We start from the raw sequence: 26,702 nt of genomic DNA, 5'->3' as shown, positions 1-26,702 counted from the left end.
CACCTGCCGAGTCCATCCAGTGCCCTGACCCTCATCCCTTTTAAAATCCACAAAGACTCTGTCCAGGTGGTGTTGCCATTTATTGTAGTAAATAATAGACCCGATTTAATTGATTATCAAATGATTCTGGTGGTCGTATGGGGAGTTGGCAGTCAAAATGCTCTTTGTTTCCATGTTACAGTAAGTTATCTGAGGTTTTGCTCAGGAGAGCACAGATGATTAGTACCATGCTAGAAACGTCTGGCCTCCTCCTTCTTCCACCGCTTTTTGGGTATTTAGTAGTATCCGAACAAAATTCATTTGTGGTTTTTAGTAGTTTCGATAGGAATATTACGGCTCAGATGGAATATTTGAGAGAAGTGGCTTTATATACGAAAAAGATTGATACACTTTGCTAACGTGCGGGAACGTGTGCTGGTCTAGCACAGAGTCACTTGGTTAATATTGTGACCGCCACCTGCATATCACCATTCTAAGTCCTTTACAAACTGTGATCTCATGTAATCCTCATAAATGGGTGTGAGGTCTTTCCTCTGACTCTACTGATGATCAGAGAGATTGAGTCCACAGTAATACACAGACTGTCTACACCCAGGCTCTGTGCTCTTCATCACCAGCCAATGCTGCCTACAGCCTTAGTTATAGACCATACAGAACTTTTCACTGAAGAGTTCTGGATGCTAAAATTCTGTTTACCCCTCATTTTAGCATTTATAGGAATGCCACTTCTATTTCAGAGGGTTTTATATTTAGTCAATTCTATAATGTCAAATACTTAATTTAAATACTTACTTTAAAAATAATATCCACATAGACACCAGAAATTCCACTTTGATTTTTCCTTGGTGTTTTGATTTTAAAGTATCTTCTGTATGAATGTGTCTATCAGATCAGTTTGCTGCATGCAATGTGGCAAATGGGAAGTCCTTATGGGGGGCACCCAAAAAAGAAAGAAACATGGAAAGAAAAGTAAGTTTCCTTCCTCCTTTATCACATTCCTGAGAGCTTCCTCCCTTCTATGGCAAAACATCTCCCTTTGAAATTTTCCCAGTGCCTGGCCTGATACTCATTCTTCCAAACCATTAAGGTATGAGCTTTCACATCAAACAGCTGGAACCAAAGAGTATATTAAAGGACTGATTCCAGATTTTTTCTCTGGCTCTTAACGAAGTGAAAATGAGCTGCTCCTTCTGAGTCTGTTTTAGCTTCAGGGAATCTACCCAGGTGGATGTCTAGGTCAATTTTAGGACATACTCAACACTGTCCCGCAGAGAGGTGTTGCACAGATCATACACTCCTTGTATCTTGTTGGTTCTGCACGATCGCTGGTAAATATTTAGTCAGGCTGTGATATTTTCTGAGACAAACTATGACAGTAACTGAGGAGGAGATATTTCTCAAGACGGTGGTGATTCTGGACAAGTTAGTTTGTGCCTTATCTGCTCATATTTTGGATTTTGTGAAGCTATTTTGTCACGTATCTTGCCACATCATTCATCCTTGTCACTTAGGTTTTTGTTTTGTTTCCCATTTGCTTGCTTGTTTTGTTTTCTTTTGCTCCTCTATTTGCTCTTTGTATGTTTGTGTGTGTGTGTTCCTTCCTTTCTGTTCTTATCTTCCTTTAATCTAGTCCACAAACTGTATAAAGATTGATCTAATTTGTAAATCAGGCATTGGCTTTCCATTGCCCTTTTTACTGCCCTGCATGGTGTGGAAACTGCATTAAGAGATGGAACCCCATTCCTTGCAACCCTCCATCTCCTTGATTTACTCCAGGCCCACTAGTATTTTTGTTTGTTGAATATGCTAATTTCTGTTGTGTTTCAAGGCCTCTAGTGATGTTATTCCCTACATTTTCAAATTTCTTTTTTTTTTTTAAGATTTTATTTATTTATTTGACAGAGATAGAGACAGCCAGCGAGAGAGGGAACACAAGCAGGGGGAGTAGGAGAGGAAGAAGCAGGCTCATAGCGGAGGAGCCTGATGTGGGGCTCGATCCCATAACGCCGGGATCACGCCCTGACCCGAAGGCAGATGCCCAACTGCTGTGCTACCCAGGCGCCCCTACATTTTCAAATTTCTATCCCAACACTTCACATGATGAAATTCTCTTGATCATTCTCCTGGATACTTGTATCCCATCATAAGATGGGTCTTCACAACGTACCAGAAACCTGTGGGCAACAAAACAAAGATAAATCTCATCTTCCTGCATATTTTAGAATCAATCTACTGAAAAAACAAAAAGTTTAGAAGGGAACCTTTAGTTTCAGATACTACCTGGCAGCTTTATCCTAGAGGGTAAAATGAAGACTTTAAAACTAAGTGAAGACCACAAGAAAGTGTTTAAAAATTCCATGGAGCACAGGGAAAATACTAATAGGAATACAGGTAAAAATTGAGAAAATGCTAAGCTAACATTAACTGTAGAAAGCAAAGATTCTTTATTTACAGTTGTAGTTTGATTCAGTCTGGCACGAAAGCTCTCCTTCACCTTTTCACACCTTGTCCCTCATGTGTTTTTCATACAGTCCTTCAAATGTATACTGAAAGTCTAGTAAATATATAAATATAAGTACATTTATGATTTACATGTCCCTGGCAATCATGTAGATTATGAAAAAAATTATAATTTTGCCTTCATAATAAATAAAATACTACATATCAGATATTCTAAAAGTTTAAAACTATGAATTAATAATATGATGTGTACTTTTCAAGTGTTTATCTGTATCTCCTTTCAGACATAGTACTTATTTACAGTGACTTCTGTTCTTCCTCATGTGTATTTGTGTCTCTCTAAAAATTTATATTTTAACTTGTTTACTGTTGCTGTTTCCATTTGCAGAATGTAAACATTTGTGTCAAATTATATTAGAAGCAAATTGACTTGTGAGTTAGGAGGGCCCCCTTCTCTACTTATTTCAAAGCAATTTCTAGAAAGGTAGGTGAGAGGGGGAGGTTGGATCCTTGGGTCCTACTCATGTTGTATGTGTCAAGAATGGAAGTGAAGTTCCTCAGCTGGTAGCCAGAGGATACTATCCTCATTGTTTCATGCATGAAGATATTTTAATAAATGGCATCAGTCATCCTTTATAAAATTCATGGTCTGTGACCTTCTTTCCAGGATACTGGCTTGAGGTTTTTATTAGGCTTTTCCTTTCTTAGAGAGATCTTTCCTTCTGCCACCCAATGCAAAAAATGTTTCCCAACCATAAGTACTCTATTCTAGCATGGCATTTGTTTAATTTTTACCCCTTATCATGATCTATATTTATTTATTGCTAATTATTAATTAATCAATATTGCTTTATTCATTTGCAGTTTGTTTACTTTACCATACCATCTATGAGAGCAAGGGCCTGGTCCCTCTATTTCACTCTAATATCACTAGCACTGATATTAGGGAAGTTGAATAAATTATTAGGAGAGCACCAAATATTCACATTGATATTTTTAGCCAAACTCTGAGATCCAGCTTTAGCTTCAAATTCAACCTTGGGCTTAAGAAGCCTTAAAAAGCTGAATGACAAGCCTCCAGTATAACTTTTTGCATCCCTAAACATGTCCAAGATAATGATAGTGTGATCATGGAGATTAGCATGCTACCTAAGTAGTATTACTTAATGACTTTTTTTATACTGGCCACCACCTTCAAGATACACATTCTCTGTTTTGATAAATTAATACCTTTGAAGGATATATAGCATTGCCTCTGCAGCTAAGAGATTTTTGTGTTTTTTTGCTTCCCAGGTATTGATTTAATTCTTTCAATTCATAGAAAATGATTTTTTTTTCTAGAAACCCCACCACTCTCAGTGTCTTGCTTACAGTTGAAGTATAAATACAACATTACTCCATTTTCCCGTGAATTCCAACAAGCTGACTTATATGCACATTTGGACAGAGTGGGTTTGGGCTGGAGCCCAGGAATATGCATTTTTAATATGCACCAAGCAGGTGGCTTCTCATGAAGCAGTTCAAGGGTGATGAGTTACTGCCTGATACTTATCTCAAGTATTGATGTTATCGATTGATCTAGATCTTTTGTCATCGGTGAAGCTAAAGTGATAGTTTTTCCATTTGCTCAAAATAATGACTGAGGCTTTTTTTTCTGTGTGTATAGCCTCAAGTCAAGGAAGGCCAGGTGTTCAGACAAGGGCTAATTTGTGTTTTAACTGGCAAACTGAGTTTTGTTTTCATTGATCCAGACTGAAGAGAGGAAGCAGATAGAGATGTGGTTATGATTGTGACAGAGAAATCAGATGTGTGAGCTGTATTCATAATACAGACAGAAATGGGTTTGTGATCAGAACTGTAGGAAGAAACAGATGGTGTAAGACCAGCTATAGGCAGATATTCTCACCAGTCCTCCCAGGGCACAGTCCGCCTGCCTTCTGCCTGTCCCCTCGACAAGGCAGGGTTCTCTGGGTGAGGAAGATTGCCCTCCAATATAGGCACTTGGCAGGTTCTTTGTAGTGAAGGCTGATCATTCGTGACATTGCCTCATTAACTCCAGCCTGCACTCTTGCCCCTCCATATTGCAGATTATCCTGAATGAGTCAATGCTTAGAAGACTTTGCTGTGACTCACTTTCAAGCAGTTGAAACAAAAATACCTTGCCATCAGTCATTAATAATATTTCCTGCCAATTACTTTATTTGAATCAGTTTTGAATTCTCTGAAAACAGCCACTTCTGTGAATTTTGGCAGCTCTAAATTTTATGGAAAGCATGTTTGGAAAATTGTTCCTATAGTTTGGTTTTTAGATCAAGAAAATAAAAATTATCCACTTGGAAATGAATCATTCATGAGTGTGGAAGTCCAGAAAAATACTAGGTTAGAAGATAAAGCTGTAAATCTGGAATGTTGGGCTCAGTAAGTTCTAAAGTTCATTTGATTTTATTCTTACTTCCATGATTACATGCTTTTAAGGCTTGATTTTTTTTTTTCTTGTTAGTAAACTGTATTTGTTCCTTCAGGCCCATCAACACAGGCCAAATAAGATACATGTATTTTTATGTTCTTTCCCTAATGACTTTTGTTGACTAGATAATTCAGTTAGGAAGAACAACAGGACTTTGTTTTCAGCTGAGCTGTTTTCTTTTTAATTAAATTCAGTCCTGCAGACCTGAATAAGATCCTCTCTTGCTTCCTGTCATTTGTTTTGCTTTCTTTTCTATTTGATTCATACCATTCCTGACTTCATTTCTTTCTTTCATGTGTTGGATGCATTCTGCCCTGATTCTTCACTTCTCAGAAATATTTAGGTAAGTGACAATGGGAAAGGAAAGGTGATAATTTACAGCTTCCACCTGTGCCTCAGAATGTCACCACCCACTGTATCCTATGTAGCCCACGGTCAAGTTATGACCGATACCCACGCCTGTACTGCCACTGTTCCCAAATCTTCGGATTTGCTCCGGTCTCCCCATTTTGGCTGAACATTGAAAGGTCGCCCTGTCTTCATTGCCTGTTATGTCCTCTTGTTGGTGACATTCTGAGTGTGAATGTGGTCAATTTGCCGAGGCTGAGTTCCAAACTCCAACATAAAAGATAAATGTCAGGACCCCGATTTCCTGACTCATAGCTCTTCCTGGCCCAACATGCTGTCTCTGATATGAAAAACTTGTGAGAAGTCCTAATTTTTCTCTTGATTTAACCTCCAAATCTCAAAAGTAAACCCCGGATGTACTCATTAAATGTATCTGTTAGGCAGCAAAAATATATTCCTCTCATTTATCTAGCAGCTAATAATCACGGTGACTTGGTGGTTAAGTGAATGGGCTCTGCGCCTGGTTGCCTGGGTCCTGACCTGGGTAAGTCAGCTTGGATGACTTATGGCCTCAGTTTTGTATTGCATAAAATGAGCAGATGTTATTTCCAACATCATAACATTAACTGAACTGATCCACATAATATATTCAGAATATACCAAGCACACTCTCTGTATTTAATAAATACTAGTAATATGTTATTTCCAAACAAGATGCTAAAGATGTGAAGAATTCAGAATTTCTCTAGACATGACATCTTTCTCCAGTACTTGACATTTATATACAGATGATAAAGAATAATCATACATAATCTCGGTGTGACTGGCATATTACTTTGGCCCTATGCTAACCTTTGGGGATTGAGCAAGCCCTTTGCCATATTCCTTTCTCCCCCATATTCCACATCAAATTGCAAAGGCAGTTGTGATTAACGTGGATTCTACTCGAGTGTTCCCGAGGAGATGGAGAAGGTGTTACTAGGTATATTTATATAGGACGATCTAAATTACTCAGGTGGTCACTTCTGTCTCCCAGGCTTGATCCCTTAGCCACACCCAGTCTCTGGCACAGATCTTCAAAATGCACTCGCTCTTGCAAACCACGTAAGTCTTTGCCACAGCAGAACAAAGTCACTGCACTCAGCCAAACTCTTTCCCCGTGTAGCCCAAGTATGCCTAGTGAGAGTTTCTGTTCATCCAAACAAAAGTAAGTAATTAAAAGGAGATGTGTGTCAGAAGAGGAAAAGGCAGCTCTGCCACCTCAGAGAGAGTTTATTTCTGAGTAGAGATTCTGGAGGTCAGAAGGACTTGCACCTACGGAGTGCATGTCTGCTGAATATGGAAGGATGAATACACTTTGAACATCTGGACGTGGAAGGGTGAAAGATGGAAACTGAGAACAAATAGGGAGACAGGGAACTCCAGAGAGAGGATGGTGTGAACATAGGTGGAATGTGTGCCGTACACATCCGGATCTGTGAGCACCATCTTACACGAAACAAGCAACCTTTTTCATGACACATCTCCAAAGGCAAGAGAAACAAATGAACTTATGGGACTTCATCAAGATAAAAAGCTTCTGCACAGCCAAGGAAACAATCAAAAAAAACTAAGAGGCTGCCCACGGAATGGGAGAATATATTTGCAAAGGACACTACAGATAAAGGACTGGTATCCAAGATCTACAAAGAACTTCTCAAACTCAATACACGAGAAACAAACAAATCATAAAATGGGCAGAAGATATGAACAGACACTTTTCCAATGAAGACATACAAATGGCTAACAGACACATGAAAAAATGTTCAAAATCATTAGCCATCAGGGAAATTCAAATCAAAACCACACTGAGATACCACCTTACACCAGTTAGAATGGCAAAAATAGACAAGGCAAGAAACAACAATTGTTGGAGAGGATGTGGAGAAAGGGGATCCCTCCTACATTGTTGGTGGGAATGCAAGTTGGTACAGCCACTCTGGAAAACAGTGTGGAGGTCCCTTAAAAAGTTAAAAATTGAGCTACCCTATGATCCAGCCATTGCACTACTGGGTGTTTACCACAAAGATACAGACGTAGTAGAGAGAAGGGCCATATGCACCCCAACGTTCATAGCAGCATTGTCCACAATAGCTAAATCGTGGAAGGAGCCGAGATGCCCTTCAACAGATGAATGGATTAAGAAGCTGTGGTCCATATATACAATGGAATATTACTCAGCTATCAAAAAGAACGAATTCTCAATATTTGCAGCAACATGGACGGCACTGGAGGAGATTATGCTAAGTGAAATAAGTCAAACAGAGAAAGACAATTATCATATGATTTCTCTCATCTATGGAACATAAGAACTAGGATGATCGGTAGGGGAAGAAAGGGATAAAGAAAGGGAGGGTAATCAGAAGGGGGAATGAAACATGAGAGACTATGGACTATGAGAAACAAACTGAGGGCCTCAGAGGGGAGGGGGGTGGGGGATTGGGATAGACCGGTGATGGGTGGTAAGGAGGGCACGTATTGCATGGTGCACTGGGTGTTATACACAACTAGTGAAGCATCGAACTTTACATCGGAATCTGGGGATGTACTGTATGGTGACTAACACAATCTAATAAAAAATCATTAAAAAAAATAAAAATCTTTCCTTAAATGCAAAAAAAAAAAAAAAAAAAAGATGGTCTCAAGGATCTTACAAGTGGAAAGAGGCTTACTCATGCAAATTATTTCAAGAATATTCCAGGGAAAGAATGAACCAAGTGTAAGGTCAAGATGAGTTCAGGGGAGGAGGAGGTCACTGTGGACCAGATTTATCTAGACTTCATGGAGTTTTGAGCTGACCGTGAATGATGGGTAAGGTGAAGATGAGCCATCATAGAACTGCTTTCTTCCCTTTCCCATGCACTCTATAGTCTTCAGCATTATCCATGAAATATAACATTTTATGATCATTTTTATTCTCCCTCCCTGACAATCACAATAAAATCTAGAATGTTTTAGTTTATGAAAAATCCTACAGAAAATTAACTTTCATAACTTTGTTTCATAGAATGGTTACTGAATCTATTGGTTCAGGTTCTCTGCTCCCACTATTGACTAGCTCTGGGAAATTTACCTTGTAAAAAACTTCCCTGCACTGGATAGGCAAGAGTTATGCAGTAAAAAAGGAAAGCTCACAAGAGAAAATAAGCCATACAACAAGAACCAAACTACCGAGCCACAAATACTTCCCCAGAGCTGCCTGAATGTTTATGGCTGAAGTCTTGCCATTGGCTTTAAAGAGAAAGAAATAACTTCCTTCTGCAGTTTGTCCTCTTTCCCTTTATGAGTTAATAACAGATGAGCCCACATATCTAGGAATATCTCAGTTTTGAACTCTGTGTGCTTGTATGTCATCACAGCCAAGTACCGCAGGGGGTCTCAGCCCACATCCTCATCTTACCATTCACAGATATGGGTATCGTTTCCTGTGTCTAGTGACGTCATTAAATGGCAGCCTTTGAACCCCAATGGAAAGAACTTTAAATATATTGTTAATAATTGGCACAGCAGTGAGAGATACACAAACCTCCTCTCTCTGGAATAGTTCTTCAGCCAGTAGTTTCAAGTGGAGGAGTCTTAGGGGCACTCAAGAATCAGACAGTCATCCACCCGAGATTTTCAGGTAACTTCTATCCAGGGTCCACACATAAGATCCAGATAATCAAAGACAATTATTGTAATGCTTATCTTCTAGCTTTTAAAATTTGCCTTTCTTCTTTGCTAGCTTATGGTTTTGGCGTGTTATAACAGACATTTCCTACTTTTTAATTATAATTAGCTACAAATATCCTATCCTTAAATTATTTTGTGCACCCTTACTCACACATTGGTATGAGTTCCGCACCTGACTTCATTTTGCTTATAACTTGGCTAAAATATGCCCTCCCACCTGCAATGGGGTTTGTACTCACATTATTTTGAGAACCATCCAGTTTTCTTGGCAGTCAGTTTGTTTCCTTGGTGATTAGACTCGATACTAAGTAGATTTTAAAATAGAAAACAAAATAGCAGTCCAGACATTCAGAAGTCTAAAACTCTTTAACAGCACATATATAGAAATATGATTACATTTTCTACATAAACAACACTCTGGGACCTTTTGTAGGACCTAGTCTTTGTAATCAAACTTCAGTGGAGATCGAGCTAAAGAGCATATGGAATGTATTCAGAAGTGTCTCAGTTTTACAGACCTTATAAGAAAGACTCACTGTCTAGGCTCAAACCCAGGCTTTTTTGTTTTAGATCTAACCAGTGATAGCTCTTTTACTATTTTATCCCTGACAGTGGAATGCACTTTTGATTAGTTGTTGCAAAATATTACAAGAGTATTGCGTAATTGAATAACATTATTTTGTTTTTTTACTTATTTATTAATCTAAAATTGTTATTTATTATTATTTATTAATCTAAAAATAATGGTCCATAATAATGCTACCTAGGTCCAGTACAAAAGCTACTACCCACCAGTTAGTATAATCAGGGTAATTCTTGATTTAAGAACCTATCTGGCCATATTTTAGCTGTTCATATTGCTATCTTTGGAAACGAGAGGTTCTGAGATTATTTAATTCAGAGATTATAGAAAATGGGCCACATACTTCCACTGCAGCAACTTTAATGCCTTCAGGTGAAATTTGTTCTGCTTTCTTTTGTCCCGAAGCCTCTTAATTTCATGCTTTACAAACAGCATGAAAAATTAGGATAATATATTTTAGAAAATGGCCTGAATACTAATAATGTTGCTAAAACCATAAAACTTCTTTTCTGAGAGTTTGATGAATTTGGAAGGGCGACAATTTAAAATAGAATTTTTTTTTTCTTTTCAGTAGAATACTGGCCACTGGAGAAACAACATATTTTGCTTCAGGGAGAAAAATGTACTTACAATGCTACATGTCCCTCTGATAGCATTGCTGTTACTAAAAATAAATGAAAAGCTAGAAAGAATCAATGAAACATGGTAATTTGTTCAATACTGCCGTATTTTATGCAGCCTCTCTGTTGAGGAAGGGGGTTTGTTCTTAGTTTAATTAATTCACTCCTGGCGCCTGGCTCAGATTACAGACTTTAACAACAATCTTAGTGTTTTTCTGTGTTTCATTGTTCAGATGTGTGATCTCGAGTGCTGTTGCATAACCTCTAACCCATGCAAAGATCCAGTTGCTGATTTTTCAGCATAAGAAATGGGACAATATGATTCTTCAAGGGGTTGAAAAGCCTGCCATCAGAAATTCTACTCACAAGCATGATCCATCAAAGGAGAGCAGGGAAGAGCGCTGCCCAAGGCACTGCCCTTCCTTTGGGGTGAATACAGTGTTCTAAAAGTTAAATTGTATTGCTGCCATACAACTCTGTGAGCATACCAACAAACCACCGAACTGAACACTTTAGACAGGATTTCAATCTCCATAAAGCTGTTAAATAATTTGAAAAAGTAATGAGATCAGAACTAACTTGGCCCACCTCTGTTCAGCATCACAATGTCAGGCGCTTCCACATCCTGTTGTTAAACAATAGGAGGCCAAACAAAACTAACTTAGACATTTCTCCCCAGAAACACTCCCTCCTGGTGTATAAGGCTGTGAGCTAACTAAAACAACATTCTTTAAAGTTTTCGTTATAAAGATATTCCTTCGAATTTGCTCATAGACACTTGTTTCAAGAGCCCTAACTCAGGAGCTCTCAGTCAGGAGCTGTTCTGTTCCAGGTGCTGTGCAGTCAGAGCCAGGTGTCCACCATGCAAGACCCCCTCCATTCCACCTGCATCCAGGTGTAAGACCCCCCCTTCACCCGTGTAAAACCCCCCTTCATTTCACCTGCATCCAGGTGTAAGATCCCCCTTCATTTCATTGAAATAGCCCACCCTCATTTTCACACTCTGATATACTACAAAACACAGTGGATCTGGTGCTCTCTCCCTTATCACATTAAGTCTAATAAACTCAATTGTACTTGACTGAGGGGATTTTAGGGTGGTCACTGGGAAGTGGTCTGTCACAGGTAGCTCAGAACTGATGTCTGTAATTAAGAAGAGAGAATGAGATAAGTCGCATCACTCGATATCCCAGTACTTCACTTATACCTGATATAGTCTTTGAAAGTACATTTGCTTTCCAATTTGACGTTTGAATTAAGTAAACAAATACCTACTCCCTAAAATTTATTAGCTAGTGCTAACCTAGCTTTAGGGGAAAAAAAAAAACTAGCTGGAATATTTATGATGTTGTATATAGTATAGAACAATCATTCCATTATATATATTCATATTTCATTACTTGAATTACTTTAATATAATCAATGTAATTAATATGCTATGTTGTTACATTAATATAATATTCCATTACTTAAAAAATCTACTTGCAACTGTGGCAATATTTGAGTTTAATATACAAGTAGTAATTTATGATTTTTTGTGCCTACAAGACTATTTTAATAAAGTACATGTTCATATAATAAATATTATGTCTATAGAATTTTCACGTATTGTATTGAAATTGAATTGTAGGCCTGAACTGAATTATATGTTAAATATAATTGAGATATATAGCTACTTAACTTTCTAAATCTGAGCACTACAATCACAGAATTTTAGATTCCTTCTAAATCTGGAATTATAATGGATCTTATCAGTGAATTTTTAATGATCTGTCATTTTTAATTTAAATATGAACTAATTTATATTCTGAAATCTGAACCACATCAGGATTACCTGAGAATAACATCTGTGAGCCACATGTAAGAGTAAGATGATACTTTTGCATTGACTTAGTACCTTTCATGTCAAAAATTTAAATGAACCTTTGGTGGCAGCATCTTATCCTCCATTAACAGTGGGAGTGGACTATAGAACTGCCAGAGGGAGCAGGTGGGTGGTGGGACTTGGCTAGAGCAGTGACCACGTTGGGTTTTTAGAAGGTGAACCCTTTCCTTGTCCTCAATACTTCGTAGTTAGGTTCATTTCCTTCCTCCTGAAATTGCTTCTCCTTATTAACATACTGATGAGAGCATTGAAACTACTGCCTGATCGCTTGGCATTTGAGTAATGATATTATAAATACTGGGGTGTTTTTCTCCCTTTCTACTTTCACTAATGTGGCATAATCACTTTGGTATCACCTTGTTTCTTGGAAATTGTCTTCAATCACTGAGGTCACAGGCTATAGGAATTATATATAAACTTGAGAATGTGGACATTAACAATAGTATTAAGAGTAAAACAGTTGTCCGGACTTTGAAATGCATTCATTACTCCATTTAAACATCACCACAAGACTATAACGTAAATGATTTGAGATGAAAAAACTCAAGCATATACGATTAAGTCATTTGCCAGCAACTACTAAATAGCAGTCAAGATTTAAAATGAGATTCATCAAATGCTAAAAATTCTCTTCCCACTTCATCAGGGAATTTGTTTTCCATGACACAGTGAAGCAATTTATAGAATTAATACCTTGTGACTTCACTTATTAGAGAGGATGCATCTTGTCCAGTTCATCCTTCATGTTCATTTTTGTATAATCACTTGTACTCTGTATCTACTTCTTCATAATATCTAATTTTCTCCACTTTATTTATGGTTTAATTCTCACACCGAACAGCTTCTTCCCCAGAGGGCAGGATCTTTGTTAGGAAAAAAGAATTCACACAGGTGAGCAGATAAGGAACTAACTTCTTTCTAAAAGCTCTTGAGCACTTTGGATAGAGTTTGGGGTGGTAGGCTTCCTGTATTTAATGCAGCCTAGTAGAAGTTGCTGAATTAGGGATGCTGTATCTCCGTGGCAAGCACATTACAATGTCTTCACACTAATCCTGAGTTTGGGTATTAGGAGTCTGTTCTTCAGTATCATTCCTTCTGTGCCTACATGGTAGAGTAGTCTGGCTAATTGTCTAATTTGGAAATTCTAAACCACCTTGCTCCTCCCTCCTGCTTTGTTTGTTCTTATAGCTCTCCTCATTCCAAAGCATCATTTCTGTCTGATTGTTACGAATAAAACAAGACAATAGCAGCTCATAATTGAGTTATGCTCTGCTACGGGGAATCCTAACAAAGATGAGGATGGAAAACAAAATAACATGCCTCTTGTTACTTTTATTTATGTTTAGTTTTAAAATATGCTTAGGTTAGAATTTCAAACAATACCAAGATTTCTGTTTATTAAGAGGAGTTGAAAGGTTGGGAAATCCTCACTTACTGACCATGTAACAAGTTTCTGAGAAACTAGAAAGAGCTTCTGAGTAGAAGGTCTTGCGATCATAGAGATAGTGGCTGACATTTAGCACCATATATTAGGCATTAGCACATTTTAAAAAAATTCTCTTAGATCCTTTTACTACTGGATTATATAAATAGTCCTAGTGACTCTATACCACTGATGATTACATTTTCTTTTTTCCTCAGATAATTTAGTATTTGCTAGACAATATCAACTTGCAAAAAAGAGGTATAGACAAGTCATCTTGTTTTTTCCCCCAATGGAATAAAATAATATCCTAAGTGATTTATGCTCTCAAGGAAAATACTGTCATGTAGAGAAAAAAAAAGCACAGCTTTTGAAAAATGTAACAAATTTTTTCTGTACTCCAAATGGAGTCCAAATCTACACTTTTTCAATTTGAACTGAGAAGGATTTCTAAGATGAAAAAACATGGATTACTTAACCTGCTGCTGGTTGGTTGAGATGGTAAATATATTTTTCTGTATTTTTATTTTGTTCAAGTTGAATATCAGATGTCGTACTTATCATTCTACTCCATCTTCCACTTCACTATGCTCAAACTCCCAGAGGAGAATGGCATACCTTGACTATATGTGACAATGTCTGAACGTAGGCTAACAATAGACTCTTGAGAGATGTAGCAGGCTGAAATCTGACTAGCCTTAAAATTCATGATCTAAGCATATATGAAGAGCACTATGCTGCATATTTAAATGAAGAATTGATTTATCTTTGGAGAAGAAAAAATATAATAGCTCAAGTATATTTAAAGATAATTATTCAGTGTAATAGTGAAGCAATGTTTAAGAATACATCACTGTCTATGACACAGATTGCCCCTTAGATCTTCCTCATCCCTAAAGAAATCATATTCCGAGTTCTGAGGAGAGGAATCTATAACCAAAGAAGACATTTTTTTTTTAATTTTAAAAAGAAAATCACTAAGGAATTATTCCACACATACACAAAAAGCACCATGCCCAGAATGACTTCACAGAAGAATTCTACCAAACATTAAAAGACAAACTCATCTTATTGATCTATGAATTATTCCATAGCATGGAAAAATAGAACTCCCCAATTTCATATACATACAAAAACACACACACTTTAAGCCCAAACCTAGTATTTGAATTATCAGGGAACATAGGGGCATGAGGCATTTCCAGCAAGACTGGGAAGAAGGAAGGGATCCCTATTTTCTCCACTATACTTCGGCATTTTCGTAGAGACATCAGCCAATGCAATCAGATAAGATAAACCAATTGGGTCATAATAGTTGCTTATAAAACCCTAGAGTGCAAATGATAAAACTAGCTCCAACAATAAAAGAATAAGTGAGCAGATAAAATAGAAACAAAAATTATTAGCCCTCATTTACACAAATAACAATTGTCAATAGCAACAAAAAATTAACTATTTTGAAATAATAAGAAATTAGAAAAATCTAAAGAAAACCTTCCAACCCTACTGAAAGACTAGATTTTAAATAATGGAGAGATATTCTTTGTTCTTAGATGGGACAGATTAACATCACAAACAGGAAGGTTTTTCTTACTTTATTAATATAATGGAATCCTAGTTAGTATACATAAGCATTTTTGTGGAGTTAGACAAGTTGATTCAAAAGTTCATACTGAAGAATAAACATGTACAGATAGTTTGGAAAACACTGAAAAAGTTAAACTACATGGAAAGACCATGCTAGATATTAAAGCATATCATAAGCCTGTATAATTACAACATTTTGATGCTCCATGAATAGACAAACCAGTGAAATAGAAAAGAAAGCCAAGAAATAGACCCAATGAACATATGGAAATTTAATATATTGTGAATATGGCATCTCTAAACATTGGGACAGTGATGTACTACTTAATAAATGGTGCTGGGACAATTGAGTAACCTTTCAGCAAAAGATAAAGTAGAACTTTGTACCTTACACCATTCTCAAGAAAAAACTCCAAATAGATTTAGGTATTTAAATGTAATATATGAAACCATTGAGTTCTACAGGAAGACTGAGGGAATTTCTCTGTAATCCAAATGTTTGTAAACCTTGCTTATTAGTATTCAAAATCCCATGTGAATTTAAGATTGATAAATTAGACTATATAAAGGTGATAGAAATTTTGCATGACAAAAAAGTCAACTCCAAAAGCAAATAACCTAAAAAATCCAAAAACCAAAACACCACCACCACCAAAAACCCTAAAAAGCTGAGAGAAAAATGTGTGTAACTTTAAACTGAGAGTAAAGGCTAATAACCGTGTGTGTGTGTGTGTGTGCGTGTGTGTGTCTTATTATTTGAAGGACCAAGGACCAAAAACCCAATGGTAAAAATATACAAGTTATTTCTCAAGAAAATCATTAAAATGTCCCTCGACCCTATAAAAATTCTAAAACATTCAAAATATACACAAAATAAAATACAAATGCACAATTTCTCTTCTAATCAGATTGATAAGAATATATCACAAAACATTCTATAGACATTTTCAGTATTTTCTAATAGAAAACAAACTGATACCATTCTTTCTGGAGAGGAATTTAACAATAGCTAAAAATATCTACATATGCACTTACCTTTTGACTCATTGATCTTACTTCTAGGACAGTATCCTAAAGATACACCTCTAAAACCACAAAAATACTTATGCACATAGATATTTGTTGCCAGTGTTGTTTCCAATTTGAGAATCATGGAAACAGTTTAGATACATATACTTAGAAGAATAGGTGACTAAACTATGTCAGATTTACATAGTGGATTACTGTGCAGCTATGATAGAATACCAAAGATCTGTATGAGCTAATACTAAATAAGCTCCCCCCCCCCCATGGATAGTAAGTTAAGAAGGAAAGAAAGCAAAGTGAAAAAAAAAAGCATAATAGTATAGAAAGGAAAAATAAAAAGAAAATGATATAAGAAAATACAAGTGTATTTATTTATCTGTAGAAGAGAAATACAGGAATGATAATCCAGAAACTAATGAAACAGGTTATCAGTTGGGAGTGGGTGGGGATGGGGGCAAAAATGGGGGGCATGGGAACGATGGAGTAGGGATAATAAGGAAGTGACACTGAGATAACCTTTGGTCCAGGTTTGACTCTTAGAACTATGGTACTGTTTCACATACTTAAAAAGTATATGAGTAATTTATGTCAACCAGGATATAAGGAAAACCCCATAGTATGCAAAATATAACAAATGAACCTATGTTACAAGTAACAACCGCAGTAAAATTAGGATGAAAAAGAAATGAACTGACCGAAGTAAACTTCCTAGAACAGTATTTTGACAGCATTTTATAAGGCTAGAGATAAAAATAACTATGTAGACATTATGCTGCAGTTAGTAAATTTGTATTTTGTGTGACTTATAAGTTAGAAATTCTGAAACTACCTTATGTGTATAATAAAATTGGGCAAATAAAATATACAGTGGTCAATGAGGGTCAAATTGCTCACTAGAGGAGAAGAGAATTACAGATAAGGACAGGAAGAAGGCTAGAATCATCTCTGTTGTGTTGGATTGGAATAGAAGGTATTAGTATAAACTCATGGACAGACGTACAAATATGTGTATTCAAGCGTATTCGTTATCTATCGCTGTGCCACAAATCCCCATAAGCGTAAACACTTAAAACCACAAATATTTACTGTCTCAAGCTTTTGTATGTTGGAAGTCTGGGAGGGTTAGCAGGGTCTTGCTTTTAAGGGTCTCACCTGGCTGCAGTCAAGCTGTTGGCAGAAAGTGTTCTCATCTGGAGGCTGCACCTGAAAAAAGTCTACTTCTTAGCTCACCTGGCTGTTGGCAGAATACATTTGTTGCTGCTGTGAGACTGAGAGCTTCAGTTTTTTTGCTAGCTGTTGCTGGTGGTCTCCCTCCTAGAGGCTGCCTTCATTTTCCAGCCATGTGGGCTGTCCATTGACCAGTTTACAACGTGGCTGCTTGCTTCTTCAAGGCCAGACAAGAGTAAAAGAGCGAGTCTGCAAGCAAATGGAGTCTCATTTTCACCTTTGCTGCATTCTCTCATTTAGAAACAATTCATAGTTCCCATCCACACTCAAGGGAAGGGAATGCACACAATGGCACAAATACCAAGAGAGAGACCTTGGGAATGGGACACCTGGAGTCTGTCCATCGTCTAAGGTGTGAGTACACATACATACATTTTCTGTGTCTGTCCATTTAGAAGTTATAAAAGCAACATTAGAATATAAATCAGTAATTTTACATCAGTAATATCCAAACGATTTATTTTTCTCTAAAACCTAAAAAATTTAAAGTAGACTTTGTCTTCTATGAGATGTAATTTCCTTTGGCGGGATGTTTCTCCCATTCCCCCTTTTATGGCAGATAACTTATAAGACACTGACCTGACTTAGTTTGATATACAATATATTAAAAGTAACCATTTTCTATTAGTGTATGGTTAACATTTTACAAAAATATATTGCACTTAATTTAAATGCTTTAATTTATGTGGCTAATATAATCCAATAGCCCCAATTTTACAGCTAGAAATGAAATAGAATTTTTGAGGATTTTTCTTTTCATTAAACTGAATTGCATTTAAATGTTAATTCAGTTTTAAAATCTTAGGAAACATGATTCTTTTGGACATGTAAAAATTTGTAAAAATAATGACATACAGTAGTACAGCTTAGAGCAGGAATAGTTCTTTGACTATTAATCAGAATGGAGGGGGTGAAGGTCAAGGTTTAGAAAAGGTCATTATCGTTCCTCTAGAATGTGAAAGAGGTAAATTGCAAGAGAGAAAAATGTTGAAGCAAGACCATATAATTGTCATGTTCTTTGGTAATAACTCAAGGAAAGAAACAGCTGAACCAGGGGTTCAGCTAACTAGTAAAGGTTTTAGAAGCCGCTACCAACATAGCACCTCATTGCACCCCTGCAATCCACTTCTGAATTCTGAAATTGCTAGAAGTTAACATATTTGTATTTATATTATAAATAAATTATATATAAATATAAATATATTTATATTTTCTTTTCTTGAAATATGGACTGCATGTATCATATGGTGCAATTCATTTCTAAGGGAAATTCCTTTCTAAAGGAAAGTTGATATGCGGCTGTATGCACTTGCAATAAAAAATTAGAAATTAGTAACAAAGGATGATCATTGTAGTAGCAAAAAATGAAGATATCAAGAGAAGGATCAAAATAAAGGACGTGGTAGTTGGTAGTTAGGAAAAGAGTAGGGTCAGCATGGTTGCTATTCTGAAATTTTTGAGGAGTTCTACACTTGCTATAAATTACAAACTGTACCAGGACATTTTCCCTGTAACTTTACCATGTATCTTGTTGAAATGTGATTGACCTCCTATTTAAAGTAAAGCACAGTTTTGGCATTTAAAAAATTCTGTATTATAGTTCCATTAGAGAAACAGAACTAGAATGACTATTCTGGAAAAATAAATCTGCTAGAATAGGCTTACCTATTGTGGGAGTAGCAGGGGCATAGGAGTCTGTAAGTGGAATTTTCAGATGAAAGTCAGCTGACCAGAGCTCCAGAAGGCAGGGGCATCCGGCTCCCAGAGGGGGGATGGGAAGAACAGGTGAGACCCACTGAAGTCTGTTCCCTCTGCTCTTGTTGGGGGAACCCGGGGTCACTGTTAACAACAGGTTGAGGGCTGGGGAGGAGTTTACTGTGGAGTGTGGCAGAGTGGGGACAAAATGGAATTCACCAGTGTGTTCATCAGCCTGTTGTCGCCTCTACCCATCATGGCATCCAGAGCGGAGAATCTTCTAATGCTTCACTTCTGTCATAAATCTCACAATTTTCGTTTTTGGTCAAATAACCCAGAATATAAAGGAGAGAAGATTCTCAGAAATGTGGTACCAGCTTCGTTGAGTTGACACATTACACAACAGCACACAACTCACAGATGAGGAAAAGGAATCCCATGGAAAACTCCCTTTGTATGTTCCCCCAGCCATATGTAGAATGCCTGGGTTGCTACTTTGCCTTCCTGGACTTCAGTATCAGGTGTGTCAATGCAAATGATAATTTTTCCATTTTGAGACCTCCATCTTGCAACTGAAACTAATTTTCATAAATGAAAGAAAATATGTGATACACTGACATTTTCTTTTTAAGTATGTTAAGTAATAATCTGCTCTTATATAGACCTCACCACAAAATCATAGCTAGTGAAGAAATCTAACCAAGCAATTTGGCTTCATTATTCAAAGGGTTACTGGTGAATATGACATGCAGGGGGAAAAAAGTGTGATTTGAAGTGTCAGCATCTTTTAGTCTAAAGTTTGTGTAGGCTAGCTGTGCGGTTCTTTTCTTACAAAGCCAGAGCAATCAATTGAAAAAGAAAAACACAGAGTTTAAATAAATGTTTTGCATAATTGCTGCACAAGAAAAATAGATTTATGTTTACATTGGTATTACTTCTATTTTGCTGAATTGACTAGAGTTTTAAAGATCACATAGGCTAAAATTCAGCTCTGTATTTGCTTTCTCGTGGTTCAAAGTTCTGTTAGCACATTACTTCAGAATCCAAACTGTATAACTTCCAAGAAGTGGAATCGATGAAAACATTTGACAAATGTACCTTACAGGAAGTTTCTGTTTGCACTGAGTGAAAATATTCAGAACCCATGCAGATTATGCACTGTCAGCCCTTTTCTGCACCGTGTAGTGTCTTATAGTGCAGGGTTATGAATATCTGCCCTTCCGTTGATGAGAAATAAAACTAGTACTAACAGCTGGTGCCCGTAAGTTCACTTTGAAGAGAGTAGTTCTGAACGGTGCTGGATGTGACCACCTCCCTATAACTCGAGTTTTTCCCTCAACTCAAGGGAATTTGTTTTGTTCCTGCCAGTGTGAGGAGGCCTATGGATCTGCCTTTTTTAACAGATAGAGTAAAACAGGTAGATTTAAAGAGTTTCAGTGGAAGATTCCCACATACATTTTAGAAGTGCTTATAGTCCTCATTTCTGTGGCAGCCCCGTGGAGAAGACACAGTTAAAGCTCTGCGGCCTCTCTGAAGCACATTGTTGTCATCTCAAGGATCTCAGTCCCCAGATGTCTTTGCAAATGTGGGGTTTGTTATTGTGGCGTTTGTGGTAAGACTTCTAGACAAAGGTGGTGAATTTACCAGATAATTCTCCACCTGGCTTTTCAGATTCTCACTGAAGTTGGAGGAAAGGGCTTTTCATATGATGGATATCATAAAGGACAGAGAATTGGGGCAAGGCAATGATAATTTGGAATCACAAAGCAGATGGAGGAGCTGACTGACTCAGCACAGGAAGGCTCAATGAGTCAAGTCTACAATCCCTCAAAAGCCCAGGGATTGGAGACATCCAGTTTCTATGAAGTGTTGGATAAAAGAGGATTGTTTTGTAGTTCAATTAAACACTACCTGGGACCACCTGGAACCCTCTGTTCTTTGAGACCCTCGTTGATAGCCGATCTCTCATCCTGGCAGAAAACTGGAGATTTCTTGTCTAGAGACCATAAAACATAAGTTATGTGGGCTGGAGGGAGAAATCATGGTTGAAGTTAGAGGGGCTGCATTAAACACAAGAGGACAAAGTGAAAGTTTATCTAGTGAATATTGAGCTTTCCCTCTTCTGACACATGCACACCATCTCTTCTCACTTGGTTTCCAAAATGCTGTCATGTAGGTTTTGTCTTCCATGTAGGGAAAGGAAAAATAAATGTTCTTGATGGTTGAAGTAGGGAAGAGAACCTCATTATTCTGGGAGGAGAGTGAAACAGTGAAACACACCGTTGAGTCAGTTGCCTTCAACTGTGGCACAAACCCTTCATTCTACCTTTAATTAACAGATGACTAACTAGGAACAGACAACCTAAGATCATTAGATGTTTATGAAATCAGAAGCAAAGATAAGTGGGCATAACAGTTTGAGGGAAACAGATCATGCAGGTGAAAGAAAACTTCAAAAATCATCCAAAATTTGTTTAGAGACCTAGATAAGATATTGCATTCAACAATATATGTACTCAATATAAAATATGTAATCACATCATTTTACATTCTTGGACATTAAAAATATAGAAGCAAAATTGAAAATGTCTATATCAGATTGGAAGATGTGTCTGATGTACCCGAATGTAAACTAGGAAAGAAAAGATAAAGTAAGAGAGGATTAATTCAGGGTGTACTTACTGAGTAACAGGGTGTAATTACTGAGTAACGTGAAGAGAATTGGAGGGAGAGAAACCATCAAATTCTAGTTCGAGTAAAATTCTAGAAACTGAAAAACTTGAGTTTCAGTTTGAAAAGTTATTTCCATCCAGCACATTGTTGGAAAATAGGCTTAGAGTAAAATATATCACTGTGCAATTTAAGATCCTTAGCAACAGAAAGTCCTTCCTGAAAAACACCCTATATGCTTCCAAAAAGAAGGAAAAGAAGCCACATAAGAAAGAAGAATCAGAACAATCAGACTTCTTAAAAAAACACTGTCAGTAAGCCATGGAAAAAGACCTTTGGGTTTTTGATGGAAAATGTCTTCCAGCATAAATTCCCTACTGCTAAATGAGGGTTAGCCTCTCTGGGACTGATCACTGGAAGGCATGGCTCCCAGAGAAGAAACTGCTTTCCTGCAAAGCTCCATGGCCCAAGGGTTAAGGCTCTGCATTTTAGCCTCCAGCTTCCAGCCATACCAGAGAACATTGATGCTCAGCAGCTGTGAAGACTGATCTGGCAGTGTAGGCCTGGTGAAAGTTTTCGTGGTATCACACTGCTGTGATATCCTGGCACCTGGTCACACGAGGTGAGTGGCTGGTTTTCACAGCCCTGCAGCTTCAAGCCCCGCAGCGTAGGGGTGGGTTCCCTTGTCCATGCCTGGTGTCCAGGCCAGATTGAATCCTGGGTGATCTTGGAAAGCAGTGGGCAATGAGAAACTTACAGACCTATTCACTCTTCCATCCACCTGAATTTTTCTTAAGAAATCCTGCTTCAGCAGATCTGACATGCATGTGTGGTATTGCCGTGTGTTCCTTATACACGACATTCGGCGCAATGAGGAAGTTTTCTTGGTGCCCACCCAACATACGCTTCTGAAAACAAATGAAGGAATCAGCTTAAAAACAAAAACAGAAAAACTTGGATATTGAAATGTCTGTTAGATGCTAAGTACACAACTGTTGGAATGCAGGACTTCTCATTGTTCACAAGAATTAACTTTCACTGTTATCAAGAAATATGAGAACCAGGGAATTAGTTGACTGGAAGAAAGTTCCCTGTGTATTAACTACTTGGGATGGAGTCATTTCCTCCATTAAAGGAAGAAGAACCAGAACCCATGATCAAGCCTCTCTCTCTCTCTCTCTCTCTCTCACACACACACACACAAACACACACACACTCAAAAAGAAGATATCAGTTGCCTCCCTCATGATTACCTAAGGATGTGTGCAGTCAGACTCAGCAGCTGTTGCTGAGGCTGTAGGGGCTTTTAGGAGAGGACACGTTTTCTCTGGAAGACATGTGTGAGGAGGATCCCCAAACTGCACCCACTCCCAGTGAGTTTAGGGTGGTAATAGTCATTCTGGTGGAATGAACCTTCACTGTCCTGCAGCCTCAGAGTCATCTTTTGACTCAGATGCTCATGCAGGGGTATTGACTGTCTAACTGTGATTCCCTTCCACACAGTTGGAATGTTGGAGGGCTATCCAGGCACTTGGAAACAAAGAACAGCCCTCTCTCCCATTTGCCCAGTGGCCCCTGATCTTCCATTGGCAGTGGCCACCTGACAATGTCTAAACCCCCTGCCAGTTCCTCTCATGGGAACGCCACAGCTTTTACTGGTTCAAAGTGTCTTTTGCTCGGTGAAAATCTTTTTGGATCATGGAAGAGAACTTCAGAACAAGGACTAACCTATCCAAGATGGATCTTCTCTAGGCTGATATCCCAAAGAGGGAGCAGGTCACTTATAAAGATCTAATTAGTTACCTATTAGTACATAATCTTGGCCAATCACTGCCCTTAAACTCTAGTGCCTGGATCCTACCAGGTGAGGGGCTGGTGCTTCTTTTTCCACGAACACTAAGCTTACAAGAAGGAATGAAGCCAAGATTCTTCCATGTTATAGTGCTACTTTCCCCTGGCTGTGATCACCAACGGGCAGGAGCTTGATTCCCTGGTGATGCAGCGTCCAGGCCTCACACCTAAAGGCTGTGAATCTTCTCCCAGAGCCCGCTGCCCACGTCAGCCATATTGCCATATATGGACCTGGAATGCAGGCAGCAACATGGAACCTCTCATCCTCGTGGGTTTGGCCTCAGGCATAGAGCTTCTGCAAGTCCCGTGTGTGAGCTCTTTATTGATCCATGTGCTTATTACACATACTTCACCAAACTGTGTTCCCTAACTTTAGGGCGGAACTAAGACAGCTTCAGACAGTGCCTCAACACGTTCCCGCCTTCTTCATGTGCTCTTTCTCAAGAAGCTACTGGTAGATATAATCCCCACAACAAAGGATAAACCAAGAAAGAGGAAGACATGATATTCAGGATACAGGGGAATCCAACACACAAAGAAAGTGGGGGTCCCTTGGAATGTGTTTAAGTGATACTCCAAAGTAGCAATGTTCATCCAGTGGGGGGAAAATTGAGATTTAAACCTGTCATAAAGTTTCAGGTGAATTTTCTTTAAGAAGATTACATTGATGGAATGCCTGATTGTTTTAAAATACTGCCAAAAGATTTGTGCAAATGAGGCAGAATTTGGAGATAAGCACTGCCTATAAATACTGCACTTAAACCTAGAAGCACCCCAAGAATGCTAACAAATAAACATCGTACTGTAAATGCTTTAAAGTGTTTACTAGTCATAATGATGCAATCTTAAATTCTTCTCTGATTAAAGTTATACTGGAACCATACTAGAAAGGTTCATAAGAGGAATATGTGCACACATGCACGTGTGTGCGTGTGTGTGTGTGTGTGTGTGTGTGTGTGTGTGTGTTTCCCCGTGGAGGGGGGCAGTTGTGGAGGTTAGGCCTCATCTTTCACAGGGGGAGTCATAACCAAACCCTGAAATTAAAAAAGAAGTTAGTATGTTGACATGACATGAAAGCTGTAGTGTTTAGAACCATGCTTGTGGACACATGAGAGGCAGCTGGCGCCAACTGTCCCCGAGGAGCGGGGAGTGGCTGGGAGGCCGTGTAGAATGATCCGCCTGTAAGCTGTGTGCTGTGCTCTCAGTGAAACACACACACAACAAAGATGAACGGTGTCAGTGGTGGAGAAGTCATTTTGTGAGGCAAAGAGTACGGTTGTGAAGTAGAGGAGAAAGTGGAAAGTGGGCTGATTCTCGGGAAAATTGTTTTAGTTGTCAGAACCAGGGCAAGCACCTTGTTACAGCTTCTCTGTGCTTGCGTCCTGAAGATCCTGCTGCCCAAGTGGCCCCCTTGGTTACGTTGCACAAAACCACTGGACTCTGAGCATCATTTATTTTTGTGTCGGCTCTGTAGATTGAATGAATCGTTGTCTGTTTCAAATGTCAATGAGTAGTTGTTTTATGGATATCTCATAATCATAAAATTAATTGTGTGTTTTCTAAGTCATACTGAACACACACATCTATGATGACAAGCTTGTGTATGTTTACTTAAAACCATCAAAATTTTCTTCAGGTTTTACTTTGAAAGTTTTAATAAATACTTTGAAGGGTCATTAAAAATGAACAAATGATACATTTCCCTCTCCTACACGTGGGCTTTGTAACATTTAATCTTGAGTTATCATTGGTAAGTATCACCAATCCTTTGTGTTTGGGATACATTGTTCTTTATTTTCAAGTTTAGAAAATTATATTCTCCAAATAATTGGGTTGCAGTCCTACAATTCCCAGTCTCAAAAGTACATAACTTCACAAAAGCCATTTAACAAAAAGTAAATAACATCTGTCTTTCATAATGATTGTGAAGGTCAAATAAGACAAGATATAAAATGCCTAGACCAATTCCTGATGCAGAGTATATATTTCAAACATTTGAGATTGCCTTTTGTCCTTTTTTTCTTATGCCACGATCTTTGGGAGATAGAACTGTAGAAGACTTGGGTCCTATTTTTCTCCTCTGTTGGGGGAAACAAAGACATATTTTTATAAAGAGACAAGGAGCCATGCAGGGGGGGAAATGTACCTAGTACAATAAAGAACAGCAAGTCTGCCAAGAAAGTTGAGGGAGAAGGAATGAGCTTGGGGACGGAGGGTAGCAATCCAGGTTTTCTGAGTAAAGAGCACAAGTTAAGGGAAGATTTAATTGCAGCCCCGGAGATAGAAACCTCTGGAGAGACTTTTCTCCCAGCAGCCATTTGCTCACATTCCAGGGGAGTGAAGGGAAGGAAGCCAGGAATCTTCCCTCCTCTCTCCTCTGCATCCCCACCAGAAAGGATTTATTTACATTCCAGAACAAGGGTCTCTCCCCTCCCTGCCCCTCCCTCTTTCTCTCCCCACTCTCTCTGTCCCCTCCCCCCTCTCCTTCTCTCTCCCTCCCATAGGAGGCCAGCAGATGTCCAGTCACCCTAAGGAAGCCATGGAATTCCAGGGCTCCTACTGTGTGGTACAGACGGCATGGATTGTCCCGGTGAACATGGGATGGGGCCTCCACCATCCCCCAGAGGGGGACGAGGGTTGAAGACCTGCCTCTGCTGGGTGCTCCTCTGGCTGTGGTTTGGGCTGTAAGGAATGGTCTGCTGTCTGCTGTCCCTACACGTGTACAAAACCGTGGTAGCCACGTATTCTCTGACGCCTCAGTTTCTGTCTTAATATTCCATGTAAGCTGCAGACACAGAAGGGCATAATGTGAGGATGTGGGGTTGCTGTTTGAGCAAGAGGGAAGTGGGCTGTCATAAGGGAGGGAGATACAACTCTGAGGACCCTCAGGTTTGTAGACGCATACATTAAATTTACATAAAATATTCAACAGGGAAGTGCACTGAGTCAGAGCTCCTTCACCAGCAACTGAATGACCATAGGTACCTTAAGAAGCACATGCGTTTCAAAATCTAAAATCACACAGAGTGAGCACACATTATGCTCCAGGCACAGTGATTAGCACCTCAGAGAAGAGCTCTCACAGCGAATGAATGGAAAATCAGTATTTCTCTAGCCCAGGAATAAAAAGAACAGTTAGAGCAAGAACT

This window comes from Ursus americanus, chromosome 6 (genome assembly GCF_024610735.1).
Source record: "Ursus americanus isolate L20-20 chromosome 6, mUrsAme1.1.p, whole genome shotgun sequence".
Lineage (NCBI taxonomy): Eukaryota > Metazoa > Chordata > Mammalia > Carnivora > Ursidae > Ursus > Ursus americanus.
Note: the sequence above shows the minus strand (reverse complement) of the source record.